This window comes from Arachis hypogaea, chromosome 19 (genome assembly GCF_003086295.3).
Source record: "Arachis hypogaea cultivar Tifrunner chromosome 19, arahy.Tifrunner.gnm2.J5K5, whole genome shotgun sequence".
Lineage (NCBI taxonomy): Eukaryota > Viridiplantae > Streptophyta > Magnoliopsida > Fabales > Fabaceae > Arachis > Arachis hypogaea.
The window spans coordinates 34,259,697-34,277,451 of NC_092054.1; the positions used below are offsets into that span (position 1 = coordinate 34,259,697).

At 37.5% G+C, this 17,755-nt stretch overlaps 2 long non-coding RNA genes and 1 pseudogene across 2 annotated transcripts; 2 read left to right on the top strand and 1 right to left on the bottom strand.

Annotated features, from left to right (window-relative positions):
- Positions 1 to 96: 96 nt before the first annotated feature.
- LOC112775767 (uncharacterized) lies at positions 97 to 1,928 on the top strand. Its single transcript, XR_011876945.1, has 4 exons — positions 97 to 349; positions 436 to 702; positions 1,129 to 1,212; positions 1,622 to 1,928. It is a non-coding gene; the product is annotated as an uncharacterized lncRNA (long non-coding RNA).
- Positions 1,929 to 2,347: 419 nt separating this feature from the next.
- LOC112778229 (putative pentatricopeptide repeat-containing protein At1g17630) lies at positions 2,348 to 5,835 on the bottom strand (annotated as a pseudogene).
- LOC112775766 (uncharacterized) lies at positions 3,871 to 7,981 on the top strand. Its single transcript, XR_011876946.1, has 4 exons — positions 3,871 to 3,995; positions 4,131 to 6,074; positions 6,972 to 7,309; positions 7,409 to 7,981. It is a non-coding gene; the product is annotated as an uncharacterized lncRNA (long non-coding RNA).
- The last annotated feature ends 9,774 nt before the right edge of the window (positions 7,982 to 17,755 follow it).

Consider the following 17,755-nt stretch of genomic DNA (forward strand, 5'->3'; position numbering starts at 1 on the left):
AGGGACAAAAATGTCCACAGAACAAAAGATCAGGAACCTATTTGTCCTTTTCTCTAATTTTTTTCAATAAAAAATAATATTAGAAAAAGGACAGAAACCACAGACCACACATAAATGAAGTCAAATGAACTCTTCCTTCAACTGATTAAACCCTTCTTCGAGAATACACAGAAGTGAGTTTGATGAGCAGTGGCACGATCTCCGATGGCGAACGAACTGCTAATTTTGTTTCTAGGAACAATACTGTTCCTGTGTGTGGAATCAAAGTACATAGCGTATAACACCTCGCAGGGCGTGGTGCCTGGGAAGCTCAACGTTCATCTCGTTGCTCATACACACGACGATGTTGGTTAGTTGAATACCGTTGATCAGTACTATGTTGGTTCTAACAATTCAATTCAGGTACTTCTATTTTTTTTTATTTTTTTTTTCCAGTGAACTTTTGAAGAATGTGTCTGTTGATTGAAACTGATTTCGCAACAAAAGGAAAGGGAAAAAGAGATCGAATGATTGATTCACCATTGCGAGCGTTAAGGAAAAAAAGTTTATTTCAATTCCGAAGCGAAACCTAGCGTCTCCTGATAACACTCTATCCCTTTAATCCATTCTTTTGAACTGGTACCTTAGCTAGTTGAGCGATTTCTACAAGCTGAACAATTTGAGAAAGTGAAGTATCTGATCCAACATGTGTAGCTTTAATCAGTAAGCACCCATTCTCATTGATTGTTCCATCGATAATCTATTCAGCACATTTCAAGAAATTAAAAATGTTTCCCTAATTTAAAGTACTGGAAGTCTGATTAAAATAATCAAAGGTGCTAGCATATTTCTCTACAGAATGATATCAACCTCAGAATCCAGTGAATATTAAATAAACCTATGGCTAAACTCATCACAGAATGCATTTTATGAATTATCCAGTTATCTAATATCTGGTTTTGTTGTTTAGCCTTTTTATATTTGTTGAAATGAATGCGTATGTGTATGTTAGAATCTTTGCACTAGAGTGGCAGTAACTACTATAGTCTAAAACCAAATGCTTATATTAGAGGATGGTTATTTTGTTTGAATTTAATCTCCTTGATCACTCTGTTGTTCTGAGTAATTTTTTAAACAAATTTTGTGTAGGGGGCTTGTGTGCAAAATGTGTTGGATTCTGTTGTTCAAGCTCTTTTGGCTGATAAGAATCGAAAGTTTATCTACGTTGAGCAAGTAAGCTAATATATATTTTTTTAATTTGTATGTGTGTGTGACTTCATTTCTTGCTCATGTGACTATGTCTTTTTGGATTATATTGCTGCATCTACTTCCTCCTAGAGGAAAATATATAACTGGAAAAAGTTGGTTTTTTAGGTCCAACATAGTGCTGTTACAAGTTTTCTATTCATCCCTTTTTCTGCACTGGCTATATATATAACTTTTATTTCTTATTTTTATTTTGTATGTAGTCTATTCATGCAGGATTATTCAAATTTTGAGAGTCAAGGTTGCTTATCAGTTATCACCTAAACTAAGCCACTGTTTTATACCTGAACATGCCATGTGACTGTATGTTCATGTTCATTTGATGAAATAGACCCTTTTCAAACTTTTTCTTGAAATATTTCTTTCCTCAATGCAGGCCTTTTTCCAGAGATGGTGGAGAGATCAGAATGAGGCTGCTCAGGATAGTGTAAAGAAACTCATTAGTTCGGGTCAACCAGAATTCATGTAAATTCCATTTCTGATGCAAAATTTCGTTAGTTGAGGAAGTGTGACTCGCATTGAAAACTGAAATATACACCTCTCGTCATTTGTACGGTTGTCTCATATTGGAATCCCCTATGGGGAGTGTCCGCAAAAGCATTTCTGTTCTATCAAATGGTTTAAACTTTAAAGTACAAAATACGGTGAAAATTATAAAAGTGCATTCTTTTTCTTGAGTGATACATGGCTCTTCATGGCACTACTATTTCATGGTCACACTGATCCCTACTATTACTCCATGTGATCGATCATATAACTGCACTTATTGACACTAGAAAAAATAGTATACCCTGTCCATACAGCTCAAGAATATATGGATCTCAATATAGTTCTTCAATATCTAGAACACCAAAAAACAATATTAGCACCATCCGCTACCTCATTTGATAGTCTATTAACCAAGGTTATGTTTAACCAACCTCAATTGGGGGTATTCGGTAGCAATTTCAATTGCCATAACTTTGTTGAATTCTACAACACAAGATATAAGAACACAAAAAGTAAAAAAATAAAAAGGATTACTTTGGATTACCAGCATATAGGAAGAATATGAAAAGATAGAATTGCACTCGATCAATGAACTGGAATATTCGGAACCACAGACACAAAAGAAGTTCTAAGTTGAACCTTCATAAATTGGTAGGAACTCAAATTCCACTTCAAGATGATTCATAGTTCTTCAAGCAGATAGGGAAATAGAGAAAAAACACCTATGCAATCAGCACAAATGATTGACAGTACCAACTTAAAGACAATAAACTGTTACTAATCAACTTCCATAAAAATAAGAACTTATTCAATTAGCTTTCATAGCCGAGCTAAAAGACTAAAACACAACTCATCTGTTGATTGATCACAAGCAGCAATATTCATCTTCATCTTGTTCCCCTCCAAGTAGGCCTGCTCTTCCTGGTGCGGGCATTGGTATGAGTTTGCTGGCCTCGACAGGGTAAGCCATCGACATGCCTGATGCCTCTGTAGCACTGAATGCCCACCAACCTCCCCACATCTCTTTCAACACACTTTTTCTGTTGCCAAACAAAAAATGTTAACACTATCTGACTAACAAGAATTCATTTAAATAACTAACAAGTAATAACAAAGATCATTGATTATTGGGTACCAAATCATTCCCAATCAAGTACTTGGAAAGCAATTCGCGAAGGGAGTACAACTCTCTCTTGCTAAGATCTCTAACGTATTTATTTTCGACACCGAGCTCGCAGACAATGTGATGAGCCTTGGAACGCCCAATGCCATGGATATGCTGAAGAGCATACTGGAGGCGATTCTGATCAGGGATTTCACCTCCAACACCACCTCCTATGTTTATATTTTGTGCACGCACGCCCCAAACTTGCACCAACACAAAATTGGCGAAATCGTATTCCAATTGAGAAATTTAGAAGTAGACTCACAAGAACCCTAAACCCTTGAAAAATCATAAGATGGTGAATGTGATTCCGTGGAAGAGCCTTGCGAACTTACGGAAAGGTTTTGACGAAGGCGGAGAACAACATTCGTGGCATTGTGGAGACTCAACATGGTTTGGATTGGGATGGTCGCCAGTGAGGGTTTCCAACTCCACAGTTTGTTCTTTCCAATGGAAATTGACGAGACTGAAGGATGCGGTGACAAAGAAATTCAGAGAGACAAATTTAAATTTTGACGAATATACGATAAATGGTTCAGAGGTTCAACCGGTTTAATTAAATATTTCCCGAGAATCCACAACAAAGATAAGGGGTGTAATCACCTGGAAGATCATATGAGGATCAGATCTCTGGAGTTGTCGCTGGCGAAATCATTGGATTCGACGTTGATGCAGTCACCCACAGCCGGATTAGATCACTGAGATTGTCACTGCAGCAAGAACTCCACTATATACTGTGAGGACCCAGTGCAAAAAATAAATAATCTTCTTGCCTCTAACTAGTTTGTAACAAGCAAGAGCTCTGATTCGTCATCAACACATTGCTGACTAAGGCAGCTATATCGTTTATTTATACTTGTCATTTGACGTGTCAATTCCGCAAGGATCCATAAGTTTCATCTTGCCACAAATGCAATATGCTTCCTGCTGAGAATGTATAAAATTTCTTTCTCACCTCAATCCAACTCTGCCCAGGTGTTTTCTTTAACCCTTTTGATTTTGCTGAGACCCTAACCCTTGCTGAATCCTCCCATCTTCCACTTGCAGCATAAATATTGGAAAGCAGCATGAAGCTGCCAGTTATTTCTGACTTCAGGTTCAGAATGTTTGATTCTGTTTATTCTGCAATGTCTCTGTCTCTGTGTATTCTACATGAGTTTAGAAGAGCTCCCCAAACGCAGTCATTAGGTTCAACTGGCATGTTTCTAACAATGTCGCTTGCTTCTTGCAGAAGTCCAGCGCGACCAAGGAGATCAACCATGCATGCATAGTGCTCTACATTAGGATTTATCCCAAATTCACTGGCCATCCGATTGAAAAGGCCGCGACCTGCATCCAGTAATCCAGCATGGCTGCAATGCAAGCGGATAGAACAGCAACAAAAGAAACGTTATCTGGCTTCATTCCAGCTTCAAGCATCTCATCAAAAGTTCTTAATGATCTCTCGCCAAGTCCATGGATTCCATAACCACCAATCAATGAATTCCATGAGATTATATCTCTACCCTTAATATCATCAAATACCAAATGCCCTTCCTTGAAACCACCACACTTCATATACATGTTAATCAGACCATTTCCCACCAAAATATTGTCATCCATCTGAGTCCTAATAGCATAACCATGGAGCTCCCTGCCAAGATTCAATGCTGCTAACTCTGCACAAACTGATAAAACACTGGAAATCGTCACACAATTGGTGATTACTCTGCAAAGCTGCATTTGCCTAAAATGTTCAAGTGACTCCTCACAACGGCCCTTAGAAGCAAAGCCACAGATTACTGCACTCCAACTTATGACGTTAGGCCTCACTAGCAAATAACTATCCAATTTCTCCATCTTCATAAACAATGCATAGGCCTCATCACACAATCCTGATTCAGCATAAGCTGATATCAAAGCATTCCAGCTTACTAGGTTCCTGGCCTTCATCTCAAAAAACACTTTATGAGCATCCCTAAGATGTTCATGCTTCCCATAACCACCTATCAGTGCATTCTTTACAAACAAATAATCTTCATATCCACCTTTAACAACATACCCGTGGATTTCACTGCCCCTGTCAACATCAACCATATCAGAACACACAGATAACACCACAGCTAATGCTTCAGCACTGATTTCAACCCCCCTTGTTCTCATCAACTTAAACAACTCAAGGGTTTCATCATAAAATCCACATCTAGCATGGCTTGACAACAGTGAAGTCCATGTCACAGAGTTAGGTTGCAAACCTTCCAACTCCATCCTCTTAAAGATCCTAGAAGCACCAACAGGATCGCAACTCAAACCATGGTATTCCAGGAGACAAGGCTTCTCACAAGTATCCTATCAAACAGGTGGCACGCATATTCCATTTTCCCAAGCTTCCCATACATGCTCAAAAGTTCATTAACCACATGAAGATGATTCCAAAAACCCATTTGCAAAACATGACAATGGACAATATTGCAGAGACCAGTGGCACCAACATTGGAACAAGCTCGAATTACCAGAGGAAGAGTAAACCCATCGGGCAAAAATCCAAGCTTTCGCATGGCAACATAAAGCTGAACCGCAAATTCATAATACCCATAAGTGACATTGGCTCTGATGATGGAATTCCATAGAAGAAGGTTCTGGAGTTCGTCAAAAGGGACCAAACTGAACACTTTGCGTGCATCAGAGACAAGCCCAAAGCGTGAATATAGGGATATGAGCCTGGAGGCCAAGAAGGGGGAATGATGAGCATCCGCGACGAAGATTTGGGAGTGGATTTGGCGAGCTTGTTGGAGAGTAAGGGATTGCTGAAGAAGAGAATCGAAATAACCGAGAAGTTCATAGTGGTGGGTGACGCAAGTGTGGAAATGGTGGTAAGATATCAAAGGTTTGAAAAGAAGAATGCGATGGAAACGTGAGGAGCGAGAGAACAAGCAATCAGACACAGCATTGAGCATCACGGACCTAGCCAATGGCAGATGATGCCATCGCAGGTGAAAACAATGAAGGAAGCTGTAGCAACAATCCTATCCTACTATCTTCTTAAGGCCCCTGCTATGGTGATTTATGTGGAGAAAGTAGAAACCAACTTAAGTTTGACGACTAAATCCCAGACTGCTCCCGAGATTCATGTTACGCTATTGGGGCTTTTGTGTTTTTTCATTGTACTTCTGCGAAAGGGAGATGGCATCCAGAGGTTAGTGTCTTTTGCTTGTAGTCTTCTTTCTTTTCTTTTGTGTGTCAAAATGAAAAAACAAGAGGATAAAGTGGTTGAGGTTAAAGATGATCTTTATGAATGGGTTCACGCTGACGTTAAGTGTCATGCGTCTCTTTATCAGAACCTGAAAATGCTTGCTTCACTTAATGCTTCGGACTGAGTTCGCAAGAACGCTGGTTGTGGCATTGAGCTGATTGCTTGTAATGGGGAAGAGAGGGTCTGTGATAAAAAGGGGAAATTGGGCGTATTTTTATGTTTATACTTGTCTGTTTTCTTAGTTGAACTTAAAGCTTCCCTTCACCAACTACGAATGCATGGTTTTGGCTCAGTTGAACTGTGTCCCATCTCAGCTCCATCTTAATTCGTGGGCCTTTTTTTCATGGTTTTGAGGTTCTAATGTCGTTTTTAAATCACATTCCCTCATTGAACTTGTTCTTTTCGCTTTTTCAATTCAAAGGAGTTCGTAGAGGTCTCTAGATAAATTTGAGCAGCTATCCAAGGTGCGCTTTGTTTTTCTTGTTTAAATCTTCTTTCAAAAGTTTTAAAGAAATGTTTGTAAAAAATCATTCTTCTGAGATCGAGTATTCCTTTTTTCTTAATGATGAATTGGGTGAGATGTTTCCTCTTTATTGGTGTCCTGAGTTTATGCAAGTTCTTGATGCCTTTGAAAGATCAGAGGAGGATGATTTGATTTTGGAGTATCTGATTAGTGTGTTTTCTTCTGGGAAGTTACTGTCCATTGCCGAGCTTCTTAGGTTTGAGACGGATTCTGATAGGTTGAGTGAATACATTGGTGAGTGTTTTCGTTGGGTTTGTCCTGTGTTGTTTATTCTTATGTTGTGCTGATGATGTTTTCTACTCTATTTTTGCTGTTAGGTAGAAGGGTTCCGAGCTTGTCCTCGGCGAAGATGAGGTCGTTTTTGGAGAAGAAGGAAGGAAAAGATGCTTCTGCGAGTAAGGTTTTGAAAGAAGATAATGCTGATGTCGCTCAGTCGAGTGGGAAAAGTCCTGAGCCGAAAGGTTCACTGAAAATTCTTTCTGGTTTCGATGTTGCTGCCGGCTCTGGGGTCAGGAGTGGGGTTAGAAGGCAAATGCCACTGCACGGCTTTGCACCCGGGGGTTCCTCGGAATCTGTTTTTAGTGATCAGTTTCCTTTTTCTGCCCTGTCGGATAAGGTCGGCCAGAATGCTCATGATGTTTAGCTTTTGAAAGATGTTGGTAAATAGGTTGTCGGGCAATATATGTAGGTTGGTTTATATTTGATTTTTTTCCTTGGAAAATTTTGGTGTTTTGATGATATTGTTTTTTGGCAGGTTATTGCTACTAGGCTGCTTTGTGTTGGTCGTAGTGATGAGCTCTTGGGTGCTCAGGAAAGGAAAGATGCTGAGAAAATTAAGCGTCTTAAGAAATCGCTTTTTGAGAGAGATGAAGTGATTATTGATTTGACTAAGAGGATGAAAGATTTGGAAAATGGTGTTAGGTGTTTATAGGACCAGATCCGCTCCTTGCAGGAGCAGTCGAAGGAGTTTGACTTGGAAAAAGGTATGCTGACTGCTTGAATTCATGAGTTAGAGGATGGAGGCATAGTAATGTTTGTTGCCGGGTTTGACTGTGCTGTGAGTTAGGTGTCTGCTTTTTGCTCCTGACTTTGATGTCAGTCGATTTGACGTTACAAAAATAGTTGTTCGGGGAAATTTGGTTGATGATGAACATGGGGATGAAGCCCAGGATGAAAATGTAAATGATAAATGAATGTTAGTTTATCTTTGTAGACTTTGTTAAAGCTTTTGGATTGTTCATTTTGTATTTTGGTTATGAGAATGTGTAAGACTTTGTATGCAACATATCTTTCTATTTAGTATGAATGCATGCTTGTTTTGTTTAGATAGCATGTTTAAATGACGTCTAGTAGACTTGTTTCTTTGATTTTGAAGTGATCAGCCTCGTTAAAACCTCCCCGAATAAAACCCTTGTCATGGGAAAAACCTCGATGGTAGGAAAAAGAGTACCTCCCAATCTTCAAAAGGTTACAAATGTTCAAGTGTGATACAATCGTAATGAACCAATATTCCAAGTATTTGGTAGGTCTTCTCCTTCTAGGGTTTGCAACGAATATGCACCTCGGCCATGAACCAGTATAACTTGGAAAGGGCCTTCCCAAGTGGCGGCAAGCTTATCCTCTCCTGGTGGTTTTCAGACGTCTTCTAGGCGTCGGAGAACGAGGTCCCCTTGCTGAAACATCTGAGGTTTGACCTTTGTGTTGTATTTGCGTTGGATCATGAGCTGAATCGCCTCATGTCTTATCCTTGATTCTTCTCGTACTTCACCCAGTGTGTCCAACTCGGTTTTCCTGGTTTGGTTGTTTGTGTCTTCATCAAGATGATTCGTTCTGATTGACCCTTGGGATATTTCGACCGGGATCATTGTGTCGGATCCGAACATTAACCTGAAAGGTGTTTCCTTAGTCGAGCTTTGTGGGGTGGTGTTGTAACCCCAGAGGATTTTCAGTATCAGTTCTGCCCACTGTCCTTTAGCTATTGTCAACTTTTTCCTCAGAGCCTGCAAAATGACTTTATTAGCCGCTTCGGCGAGCCCATTGGATTGTGGGTGCTCAACCGAGGAGAAATGGTGTTTTATGTTTAAATTTTGCAAAAAAAGATGCTATTTTTTTATCAGTGAATTGTCTACCGTTGTCAGTGACAATGTCCATGGCAGTCCATACCGACATATGATAAATTTCCAAACGAAACCTTTTACCTTGTCCAACGTTATTTTGGCTAGTGGTTGGGCCTCTATCCATTTTGTGAAATAGTCGATTGCTACTAACAAAAATTTCACCTGTCCCTTGGCAATTGGGAAAGGGGCCGAGTATATCAAGCCCCCATCTATGGAAGGGCCATCCGATCTCTATGGTATGTAAAGTCTTGGCTGGGTTATGGATAATTGGTGAGCACCTTTGGCAGTTGTCACATTTTCGAACCTTCTCGAGACAGCCAATAGTACCCTGCTCTTAGTATTTTTGTTGCAAGGCTTCAGCCTCCAATATGTGTGCCACAAATCCCTTCGTGTGTTTCTTCCATTGCTAGGGTGGCTTCTTCATCTCCTAGACACTTGAGCAAAGGTCGGGAGAAGCCTCTTCTGTAAAGGTCGTCTCCTATGATGGTGAAGAAACTTGCTTTCCTCTAAAAGAGCCTCGGGCTTTTTCCTTCTCTGGCATTTTCCATGTTTTAAGAATTTGATGTAGGGTGTTCTCCAATTCTGTTCCTGCGACATGCTCATGACAAGGTTGTTGCATATGCTAGGTTGTTCTAATGTTATGTGTGACAAACTAGGTGGTATTCCCACTTTTCTAGATGTAGCTAGTTTAGATAACACATCGGCTCGATTATTGCCATTTCTATTTACATGCATTATTTCTAGATGTTTGAAATGTTGAGCTAAATATTTTACCTGTGAGTAATATTGTTCTAAGGAAGGTTCACATACCTAGAATACGTCGTTTACCTGTTGGACTACCAAAAGAGAGTCGCAGTAGACCTTGATGTTTTGTATTCCGCACTCTTTTGCTAGGTGCATGCCGGCTAGGAGTGCTTCGTATTCAGATTGGTTGTTGTTAACCGGAAACATGTACTTTATTGACTGCTCGGTTGAGATTCCATCTTTATCTTTGAGGACTATACCTGCTCCTTTGTCGTCCTCATTGGCTGCTCCGTCCACATACAGCTCCCATTCTGGGTGTATGTCTTCGTTTGATGTTAGTCCTGCTACGAAGTCAGCCAACGCTTGTGATTTTAGTGAGCTCCAAGTTTGATATTCCATATCATATTCTGACGGCTCGATGGACCATTTGATTAGTCTTCCAGCGAGGTCGGGTTTTATCAGCACCTGCCTTAGTGGTTGGTTTGTCCGTACTATGATCTTGTGGCTTTGAAAATAGTGCCTTAGTCGTCTCGCTGTGATTACTAGGGCGTATGCCAGTTTTTCAATGGACGGATACCGTGTTTCTGCGTTTTGCAGAATCTTGCTAACGAAGTATACTGGATTCTGTTGCCGACTTATTTCTTTTACAAGCACAGATAAAATTGAATTAGCAGATACTGAAAGATACAGATATAACGGGTTACCAGGTTTTGGTTTTGCCAGTATGGGAGGAGATGAGAGTATTTGTTTGAATTCGGCAAATGCGTTTTTGCATTTCTCTGTCCATTCGAACTTCTTTGATTTTCATAGTGTGTTGAAGAAGTGGTCCAATCTTGCTGCCATTGTTGGTAGAAATCTTGACAGGGCGACTAGTCTTCCTGTAAGTTGCTACACCTCTTTGATTGTTGATGGCGACTTCATATCCAAAATTGCCTTACACTTGTCGGGGTTTGCCTCTATGCCTCTGTGTGTTAACATAAATCCTAGAAATTTACCTCATTGAACTCCGAATGCGCATTTTTTTTAATTGAGCCGCATATTGTATTTTCTCAATTGATCGAACACTTCTTTTAGGTCGGCTAGGTGTTCCTCTTTGGTGTTTGACTTGACTACCATGTCATCCACGTACACTCCATGTTCTTTCTGATTTGTCTCTGAAAAACTTTGTCCATTAAACGTTGGTAGGTAGCACCTGTGTTTTTTAGGCCAAATGGCATGACCTTGTAGCAAAAGTTGCCCTGGTCAGTTATGAAGACTGTTTTATCTTCGTCAGTGGGGTGCATGGCCTGAATACGCGTCCATGAAGCTTTGTATTTGATAGCCAGAGGTGTTGTCTATGAGCTTGTCGATGTTCGGCAAGGGATAAGAGTCTTTTGGGCATGCTCGGTTCAAGTCAAGGAAATCCACGCACATTCGCTATTTCTCCGAGTTCTTTTTTACCATTACCACGTTTGCCAACCAAGATGTGAATTGTATTTCCCGATTAAACCCTGCGCTTATCAGTTTTTGTGTTTACTTTGTTGATGCTTTCGTCCTTTCTTTCCCGAGATGCCTTCTCTTTTGTTTCACTGGTCGAGCTTTAGGGTCGAGTGCCAGTCTATGACATATGACCTCCGGGTTTATCCCTAGCATGTCGGCCGGGGTCCATGCGAACAGATCGGCATTGGCTTGGAGTAGGTCTGTCATCTGCTGTTTGTATCCTGCAGGTAGAGTAGAACCAATGTTAGTGGATTGGTTCTTGTCTTCTATCAAGTTTACCTTGTGTAGATCATCTGCCAGTTTTGGTCTTTGTTCATGATTTATTTGAGGGTCCAATTCGACAAAGTCTGGTATATCGCTGGCGTTGTATACTGAGTTTATCCTTCTTGCCGATGTCTGCTGTATTTTGAGACCTGCGTTGTAGCATTGTCTTGCTTCTTTTTCTGTCTGAGTGCACTGTTACTATAGCTCATTTTTCTTAACAAAACTTAACACACAAGTGAATAGTGGAGACTATGGCTCCAAAAGCATTTAAAAATGGTCTTCCTAAAATAATATTATAGGGACTGAAGCAGTCAACAATTAAATATTGGATGTCCAAAGTTTTTGAGTGAGGGGGTTCCCCTAGGGTCTTCCTCATCCAGACATAACTTGTAACAAGGATTCCTTCCCCTGAAAATCCGAATAATTCACCGGAAGATGGTTGTAACACTTTTTCGTTCAGTTGCATCTTTTTAAAGGTTGATAGAAACATGACGTCGGCACTGCTTCCTTGGTCTAATAAGACTTTCTGAATTAGGAGGTCCCCGGTTGTTACCGAGATGATGACAGGGTCGTCGAGGTTAGGAGCTTTAGTCTCGAAGTCTTTGCTTGTGAACGTTATGTCGGGGATTCTGGGTATAGGTACGTCAGGGTGTGTTTCGTCCTGTACTGTTAGCGTAGTCCTGTAGCTTCCTTTCCTGGCCGAGCTTGTTTCTCCACCGCATGTGAACCCTCTTGAAATCTAATTGATGCCTTTTTTGTGGTTGACTATTCTGCCATTGGAATTTTTTGTCGTTTGTCTGTGGGTGTTCTACTTCGGCCGAGGTTGACGGGTCTTTACGTACTTGCCTGCCGATGTATTTGTCTAGCAACCCTTGTCGTGCCAGCCTTTCTAGTGTGTCCTTAGCCACCACGCATTCATCCGTGGTGTGGCCGAACTTTTGGTGAAAGGAACAGTGCTTTATTTTGTCGACATACCTTTGGTCTTGGTATGTACCTGCTCTGCTCGGCGGTTTTATCAGCTTGTTGTGGAGGATTTCTTTGATTATGTCTTCCCTTTTAGTATTAAACTTAGTGTATGAGTCAAACTTCGGGGCTAGTTTGAAAGGTTTCTTAGGGTCTCTGCTCTGGGACCTGTAGGGTTTGTCGTCTTCTTTCCTGAACGGTGGTCGTTCATTTCTCCGAGTTTCGCACAACTCTTCTATCTCGAGTGACCGGTGGCTTTGTCTCGGAATCCCTCCAATGTTTTCGGCTTTGCTATAGCGATGGCTTCTTGGAATTTTCCAGGTTGTAGGCCGCTCTTGATTGCGTGTAACTGCACCTCTGGATTAAGGTCGGGGATCTCCACGGCTGCTGTTGTGAAGCATGTCATGTAGTCTTTTAGGCTTTCGTGCTGTCCTTACTTAATTGTGCTGAGGTAGTCCAAGTCTCTTACATAGATCTTGGATGCTGCAAAATGATTGATGAACATCTTGGCGAATTCGTCAAAGCTGGTTATAGATCCTGTAGGCAGATTAGAAAATCATAATAAGGCAGCTCCATCTAAAAAAGTTGGAAAAGATCGGCATAGTATGGGATCGGAGTCGCTATTGGGAAACATCATAGATTCAAATTTTTTGACATGGACTTTAGGATCTCCGATCCCCTTATACGGTTTTAAAGTCATAGGGAGTGTAAAATTCTTAGGCATTTTGAAGCTCATTATTTCTTCGGAAAACGGGTTTGTTTTTCGTCTTCCGGTTTTGGGGGATGTTTTCCCTGTTTTTCCGTTGGACTCTGAGTGATGCTCTTCGTGATGATCGGCATTTGTTTTTTTGCTGTCGACCTTCCGTTCCCCATTGTTCTGTATTGCTGCTAACAGCTCAGCCATCCGTTGATTTTCTGCTAGGAGGGCGGCGTTAGCGGCCATGAGGTCGGCATTGGTTCATGAGTGTTGTTGAGTCTCTGAGAGATCAGTTATGCTTCCCTTCCTGTAAAGAAAGAAGGAGGTACAAGGCAGATATGGTTATGCTAGGAATTAAAATAATGAGGTGGGTGAAGTTAAACTCTTCGACCCCACGGTGGGCGCCAAATGTTCCTGCCAAGAGCTCGAGCCGAGGTTTAGATCAGTGGTGGCTTCAAGAGGTGCCTACACGGTTGTTCTGGCTAAGGAGCGTACCACCAATTGCAAGCCTCGTCCGAGCAGTCTGGAGTACTTGCAAAAAGGACTCCGATAATAATTAGAGTGGAATGATATATATAATTGATCATCGTGAATTGAAATTATTCTTGAATATGCATGTCCTACCTCTCTAATTATTCTTAAAATTGACAATAACAGAGAACAAATCCCAAAAACAAAGAATACCAAAATGGCAAAATCTGATAATAGCTAGCTAGTCTACAATACAACACGTCTAACATTTTTTGAGGGTAGAGGGGAAATAATTGCACTTTGATCCATTATTTTTTCAAATTAACAAAGGATAGTGAATAGGAGAAATAGTGAGGCGCTATTAGGAAAAGAGAAAGTATATGTAATAGTAAAAGGAAAGGAAAGGAAAGGAAGGGAAATGATGATAGAGAAGTCAAATAAAGCCAAGAGACAATAATAAATGGGAGGAGTTAAGATAAGAGGAACTTGTTAGAAAGCGCTCTTAATGAGATAAGTTTTAAAGTGGTCTCTAAAGTTGCACTCGAGTCTTATAGTAGTCCCTGAACTTAAAAGTTACCCATATTTGTCCTTGAAATTGCACTCCGAAACTCAGATTCGTTCTTCTGGCACATTCCATCCACCTAGCACCACCGGAAAACTGATCTGGACTCCTTCGTGACACGCTGACCATGCACTAAACTCTACTGACTACTCTTCAATGCATATGACCAACAGCAGTATAATCGACCTATCCTACTCCGTTTATAAAGGTATGATATCTCATCCTTAGAACAGATTGAATTCTCAATACTAACTTAAGCTTTGAAGTGTCTTTGCAGGTACACTCCCCCTTGTTTCTTGTTCACACTCTGCACGATGGGACATCTCTCCAGGCGTGAAGCTCGGACTTTCTCAAGTCTCATAGATCGACACCGAAGATAACAACTCGGCGCCGACTCCCAGAAGTCGAGCTCCCCTTCAGGTATCTACACAGGAACAATATTAATATTATGTGAATGACAGTTAAATTAGGAAAAAATAAAGATTCACTATTTATAAATTTAAGGATCAATTTGATTATTTTTGAAAGTCAATGACTATTTTGACAATTACTAAAAATTTTAGTTACAAAACTAAGTATCACTTCTATAATTAAATTGAATAATTTATCTATAATGGCCACTATATATAATTAAAATTATATACATGATCCTAAGTTATTATGTTGTAGCATGGTGCATGGTTATTTTGGAACAGGATTCGAAAGGAAATGTAATGTAGTATATAATAATAACGATGTAACTTTTTAATTTCGTAAATACAAGAGATAGATTTTTGTAAAATCATATAAAAATATAAAATTGAATTTTGTAAAACATTTTAATTAAACTAGAGTTAAATGAGTGCATAAAATGTTAAATACAAACATATAGTATGTGACTTTTAATTAACAAAATATATGCGTGCTTTCAATGAAGTTGTAATTTGTAGTCTCGTTCACATCTTTATGGAGAAGAGAAGAGAAGAGAAGAAAAGAGAGGGGTTACTAATATAGAGAAGAGAATGATAATTAAATTTGGGAATTAAAATTTTTTATTTTGATTTAGGGATAAAATTGTACCATAAAAGTTTACTAATCCACGTCAACTAGCGGTTACCAAGTAGATGGAATGTGCCGGAAGGACAAATCTGAATCTAGGAGTGCAACTTCAAGAATGAATATGAGTAACTATTAATTTCAAGAATTACTATGAGTCTCGAGTATAACTTCAGAGACCACTTTAAGATTTAACTCATTCCGAAATTGAATTGGATTTCATTTTTAAGAGAGAGAAATTGCAAAATGTGCACTGCCATAAATACTAGATTGGTCCAAAGAAATAAATTGACAAGTCAAACTTAAAAATCAAGAAGGGAGTACTTTATAAAAGAAAGTTGATGAAGTATTCAAGGGGACAAGTAATTTAATAATTCATGACATAAATGGTTCAAGCTCTATCTTCCTAGGTGCTTTTTAATTTATTACGTTGGTCCCCAAATTTAATTACAACAATATAAATAAATAAACGACTAATGGCTCAGTGATCCAACATATTTTGGAGCTTGTGATGGTTGGATCGTTGGATGGGTAGCTTCTCCAAAAATAACTTAGAAAGTGACCAGACGAGACAAAAAGCAAATGGTGTGCACCCAAAAGAGAAACTTGAAAAGTGAACCACTAGTGTGTTTGGATTATAGTTTATAAATAGGAGTTTAAATAAAATTGATTTTGCAAACTTGATTTTGATGAAAAGTAAGTTTATGTTAAAGTGATTTATGTTTGGCAATCTTTGCATTAAAATGAATTATAGTAAAATAAATGTTGTTTGGATTATACTACTCAAAATCACTTTTAGATAAAAAATTACTAAAATAGATACCAACTTAAATGATTTTTGTATATTATCTTATCATTTTAATTTAGATAATTGAATAGATCTTATTAATTAATTCTATAATAAAATTAATATTTATACACTAAAATAAAAATAATATATAAAAATTGGCAAAATATATTTTTAACTAAAACTAATAAAATATAAATTTTAGAGAGTACTAAGAATAATTAAAAAAATTAAATATTTATCTTGGTAGTAATTGAAATAAATCAAAAAAAAATTTATGATATTTTTTATATAGTATATTTTAGTACTCTTAGTACTTTTTTTTAGTATGTTATAATTTATTATTATTATTATTATTATTATTTATAATTAATTTTTTGTTTAATTTACTTTACCTAATGGAATAATAAATCATATTATAAAAAGATAATAAAAATAATACAAAAAATTATAATTATAAAAGTGTATAACATTAAATAAATAATTAATAAAAAATAAAAATAATAAATAATAAAAAAAGATAGTTCATGTAAACAAAAATAATAAGAATTTCATAAATAATATAATAACATGCATAAAGGATAAAGTTGGTAAAAGGTAAATAAAGATGGAGTATTGATGGCTAGAAGTCCGTTGATAAAACGCAAAAGCTTAAAATTGTAACTTCTTGAAAACCATAGTTTTGAAAGCAAAATCACTTCTGCGTTCATGAATAAAAAATTTGCCAAACCAAAAATTGAAGCTTTCAAGAAGGTTAAACGTGCTTCTTCTCTTATAACGTGTTTGCCAAACACACCCTTAAGTGAGTCATAAAAAAGGGAGAAAGAAAGTTAAATAAAGATGATATTGATAACAAGATCCCCTCAGCATAAGAAAGATTGGTGTCTATTCCACGTCATTTTTGGCTTTTGCACCTGTTTTTAGTAATGGTTTAGCTAAAAGATATTATAGTATTCAGCTTGGTATTATTATTTACGTGTTAATAGTTAAATGAACTTCTAAAAATTTTTTTATTTTATTTATAATAAATTTTGTTAATTAAATTAGTCTTCAAAAAATTATAAATTAATTATATTTATTCTTTTATTATTCTATTAATAATTTTTTGTTAATTAATAATATAAAACGTCAACTGATAATAGATATATATAATATCTAACATGTTTAGTTAGACATTAATCAAATATGATTATAAAAATATATTAATTTATTAAATTGAGATTAAAATTTATGTAATTAGATAAATGAACTAATTTAATAAATTTTTATAAATATATTTTATCAGCGTCTAGTTCAACTTATTAAAACCAAAGAAGAAAGGAGAATGGAAGTAAAAATTGTATGCTAACAAAATAGTGAGTTTCATTCTAGAAGAATGTATTATGTGAGAATAAGACAAAATAGAATGAATTAACAATTGGTTGGTTGGGCTGATCTTTATATTTTATTTGGACTGTTTGTTGTTTATGTTCGAATAATTAACGCTTCAATCGTGGATAAATTTGAAAAATGATCCACCCTTAAAGGATTAATTTAACTATTAATTTATTATTTTATTTTGTATTATTAGGAAATAATAAGGTAAGTTATACAACACTAGCGATTAACAAATTTTAAGATGATATGGTTCTTCTAAAAATTGAAATACACATTGGGTCTAAAAGCAAGAGACTCTTTTTCGGCTTTCATTCCATGCAAGACATTTGAGTATAATTGCTTGATTGGCGAGGATTTGTGATTTTGAAAGATGCTTGGAATAGTTGAATATAACAGTACTAGTGGAAGTTTTTGGCATAACATGATCAAAAAGGAAAATTTTCTCAAATAAAAAAATTAGTAGAATAAATAAATAAAACATTTAATCAACTGAATTTATAATTTTCATTGTATCTAAATCTTATTATCTTGATTTAAGAATAATCAACAATTAATTTTCTCACTTAGTTTTAGAGAGTCTTTTTTCCAAAATCCAAACACAAGTA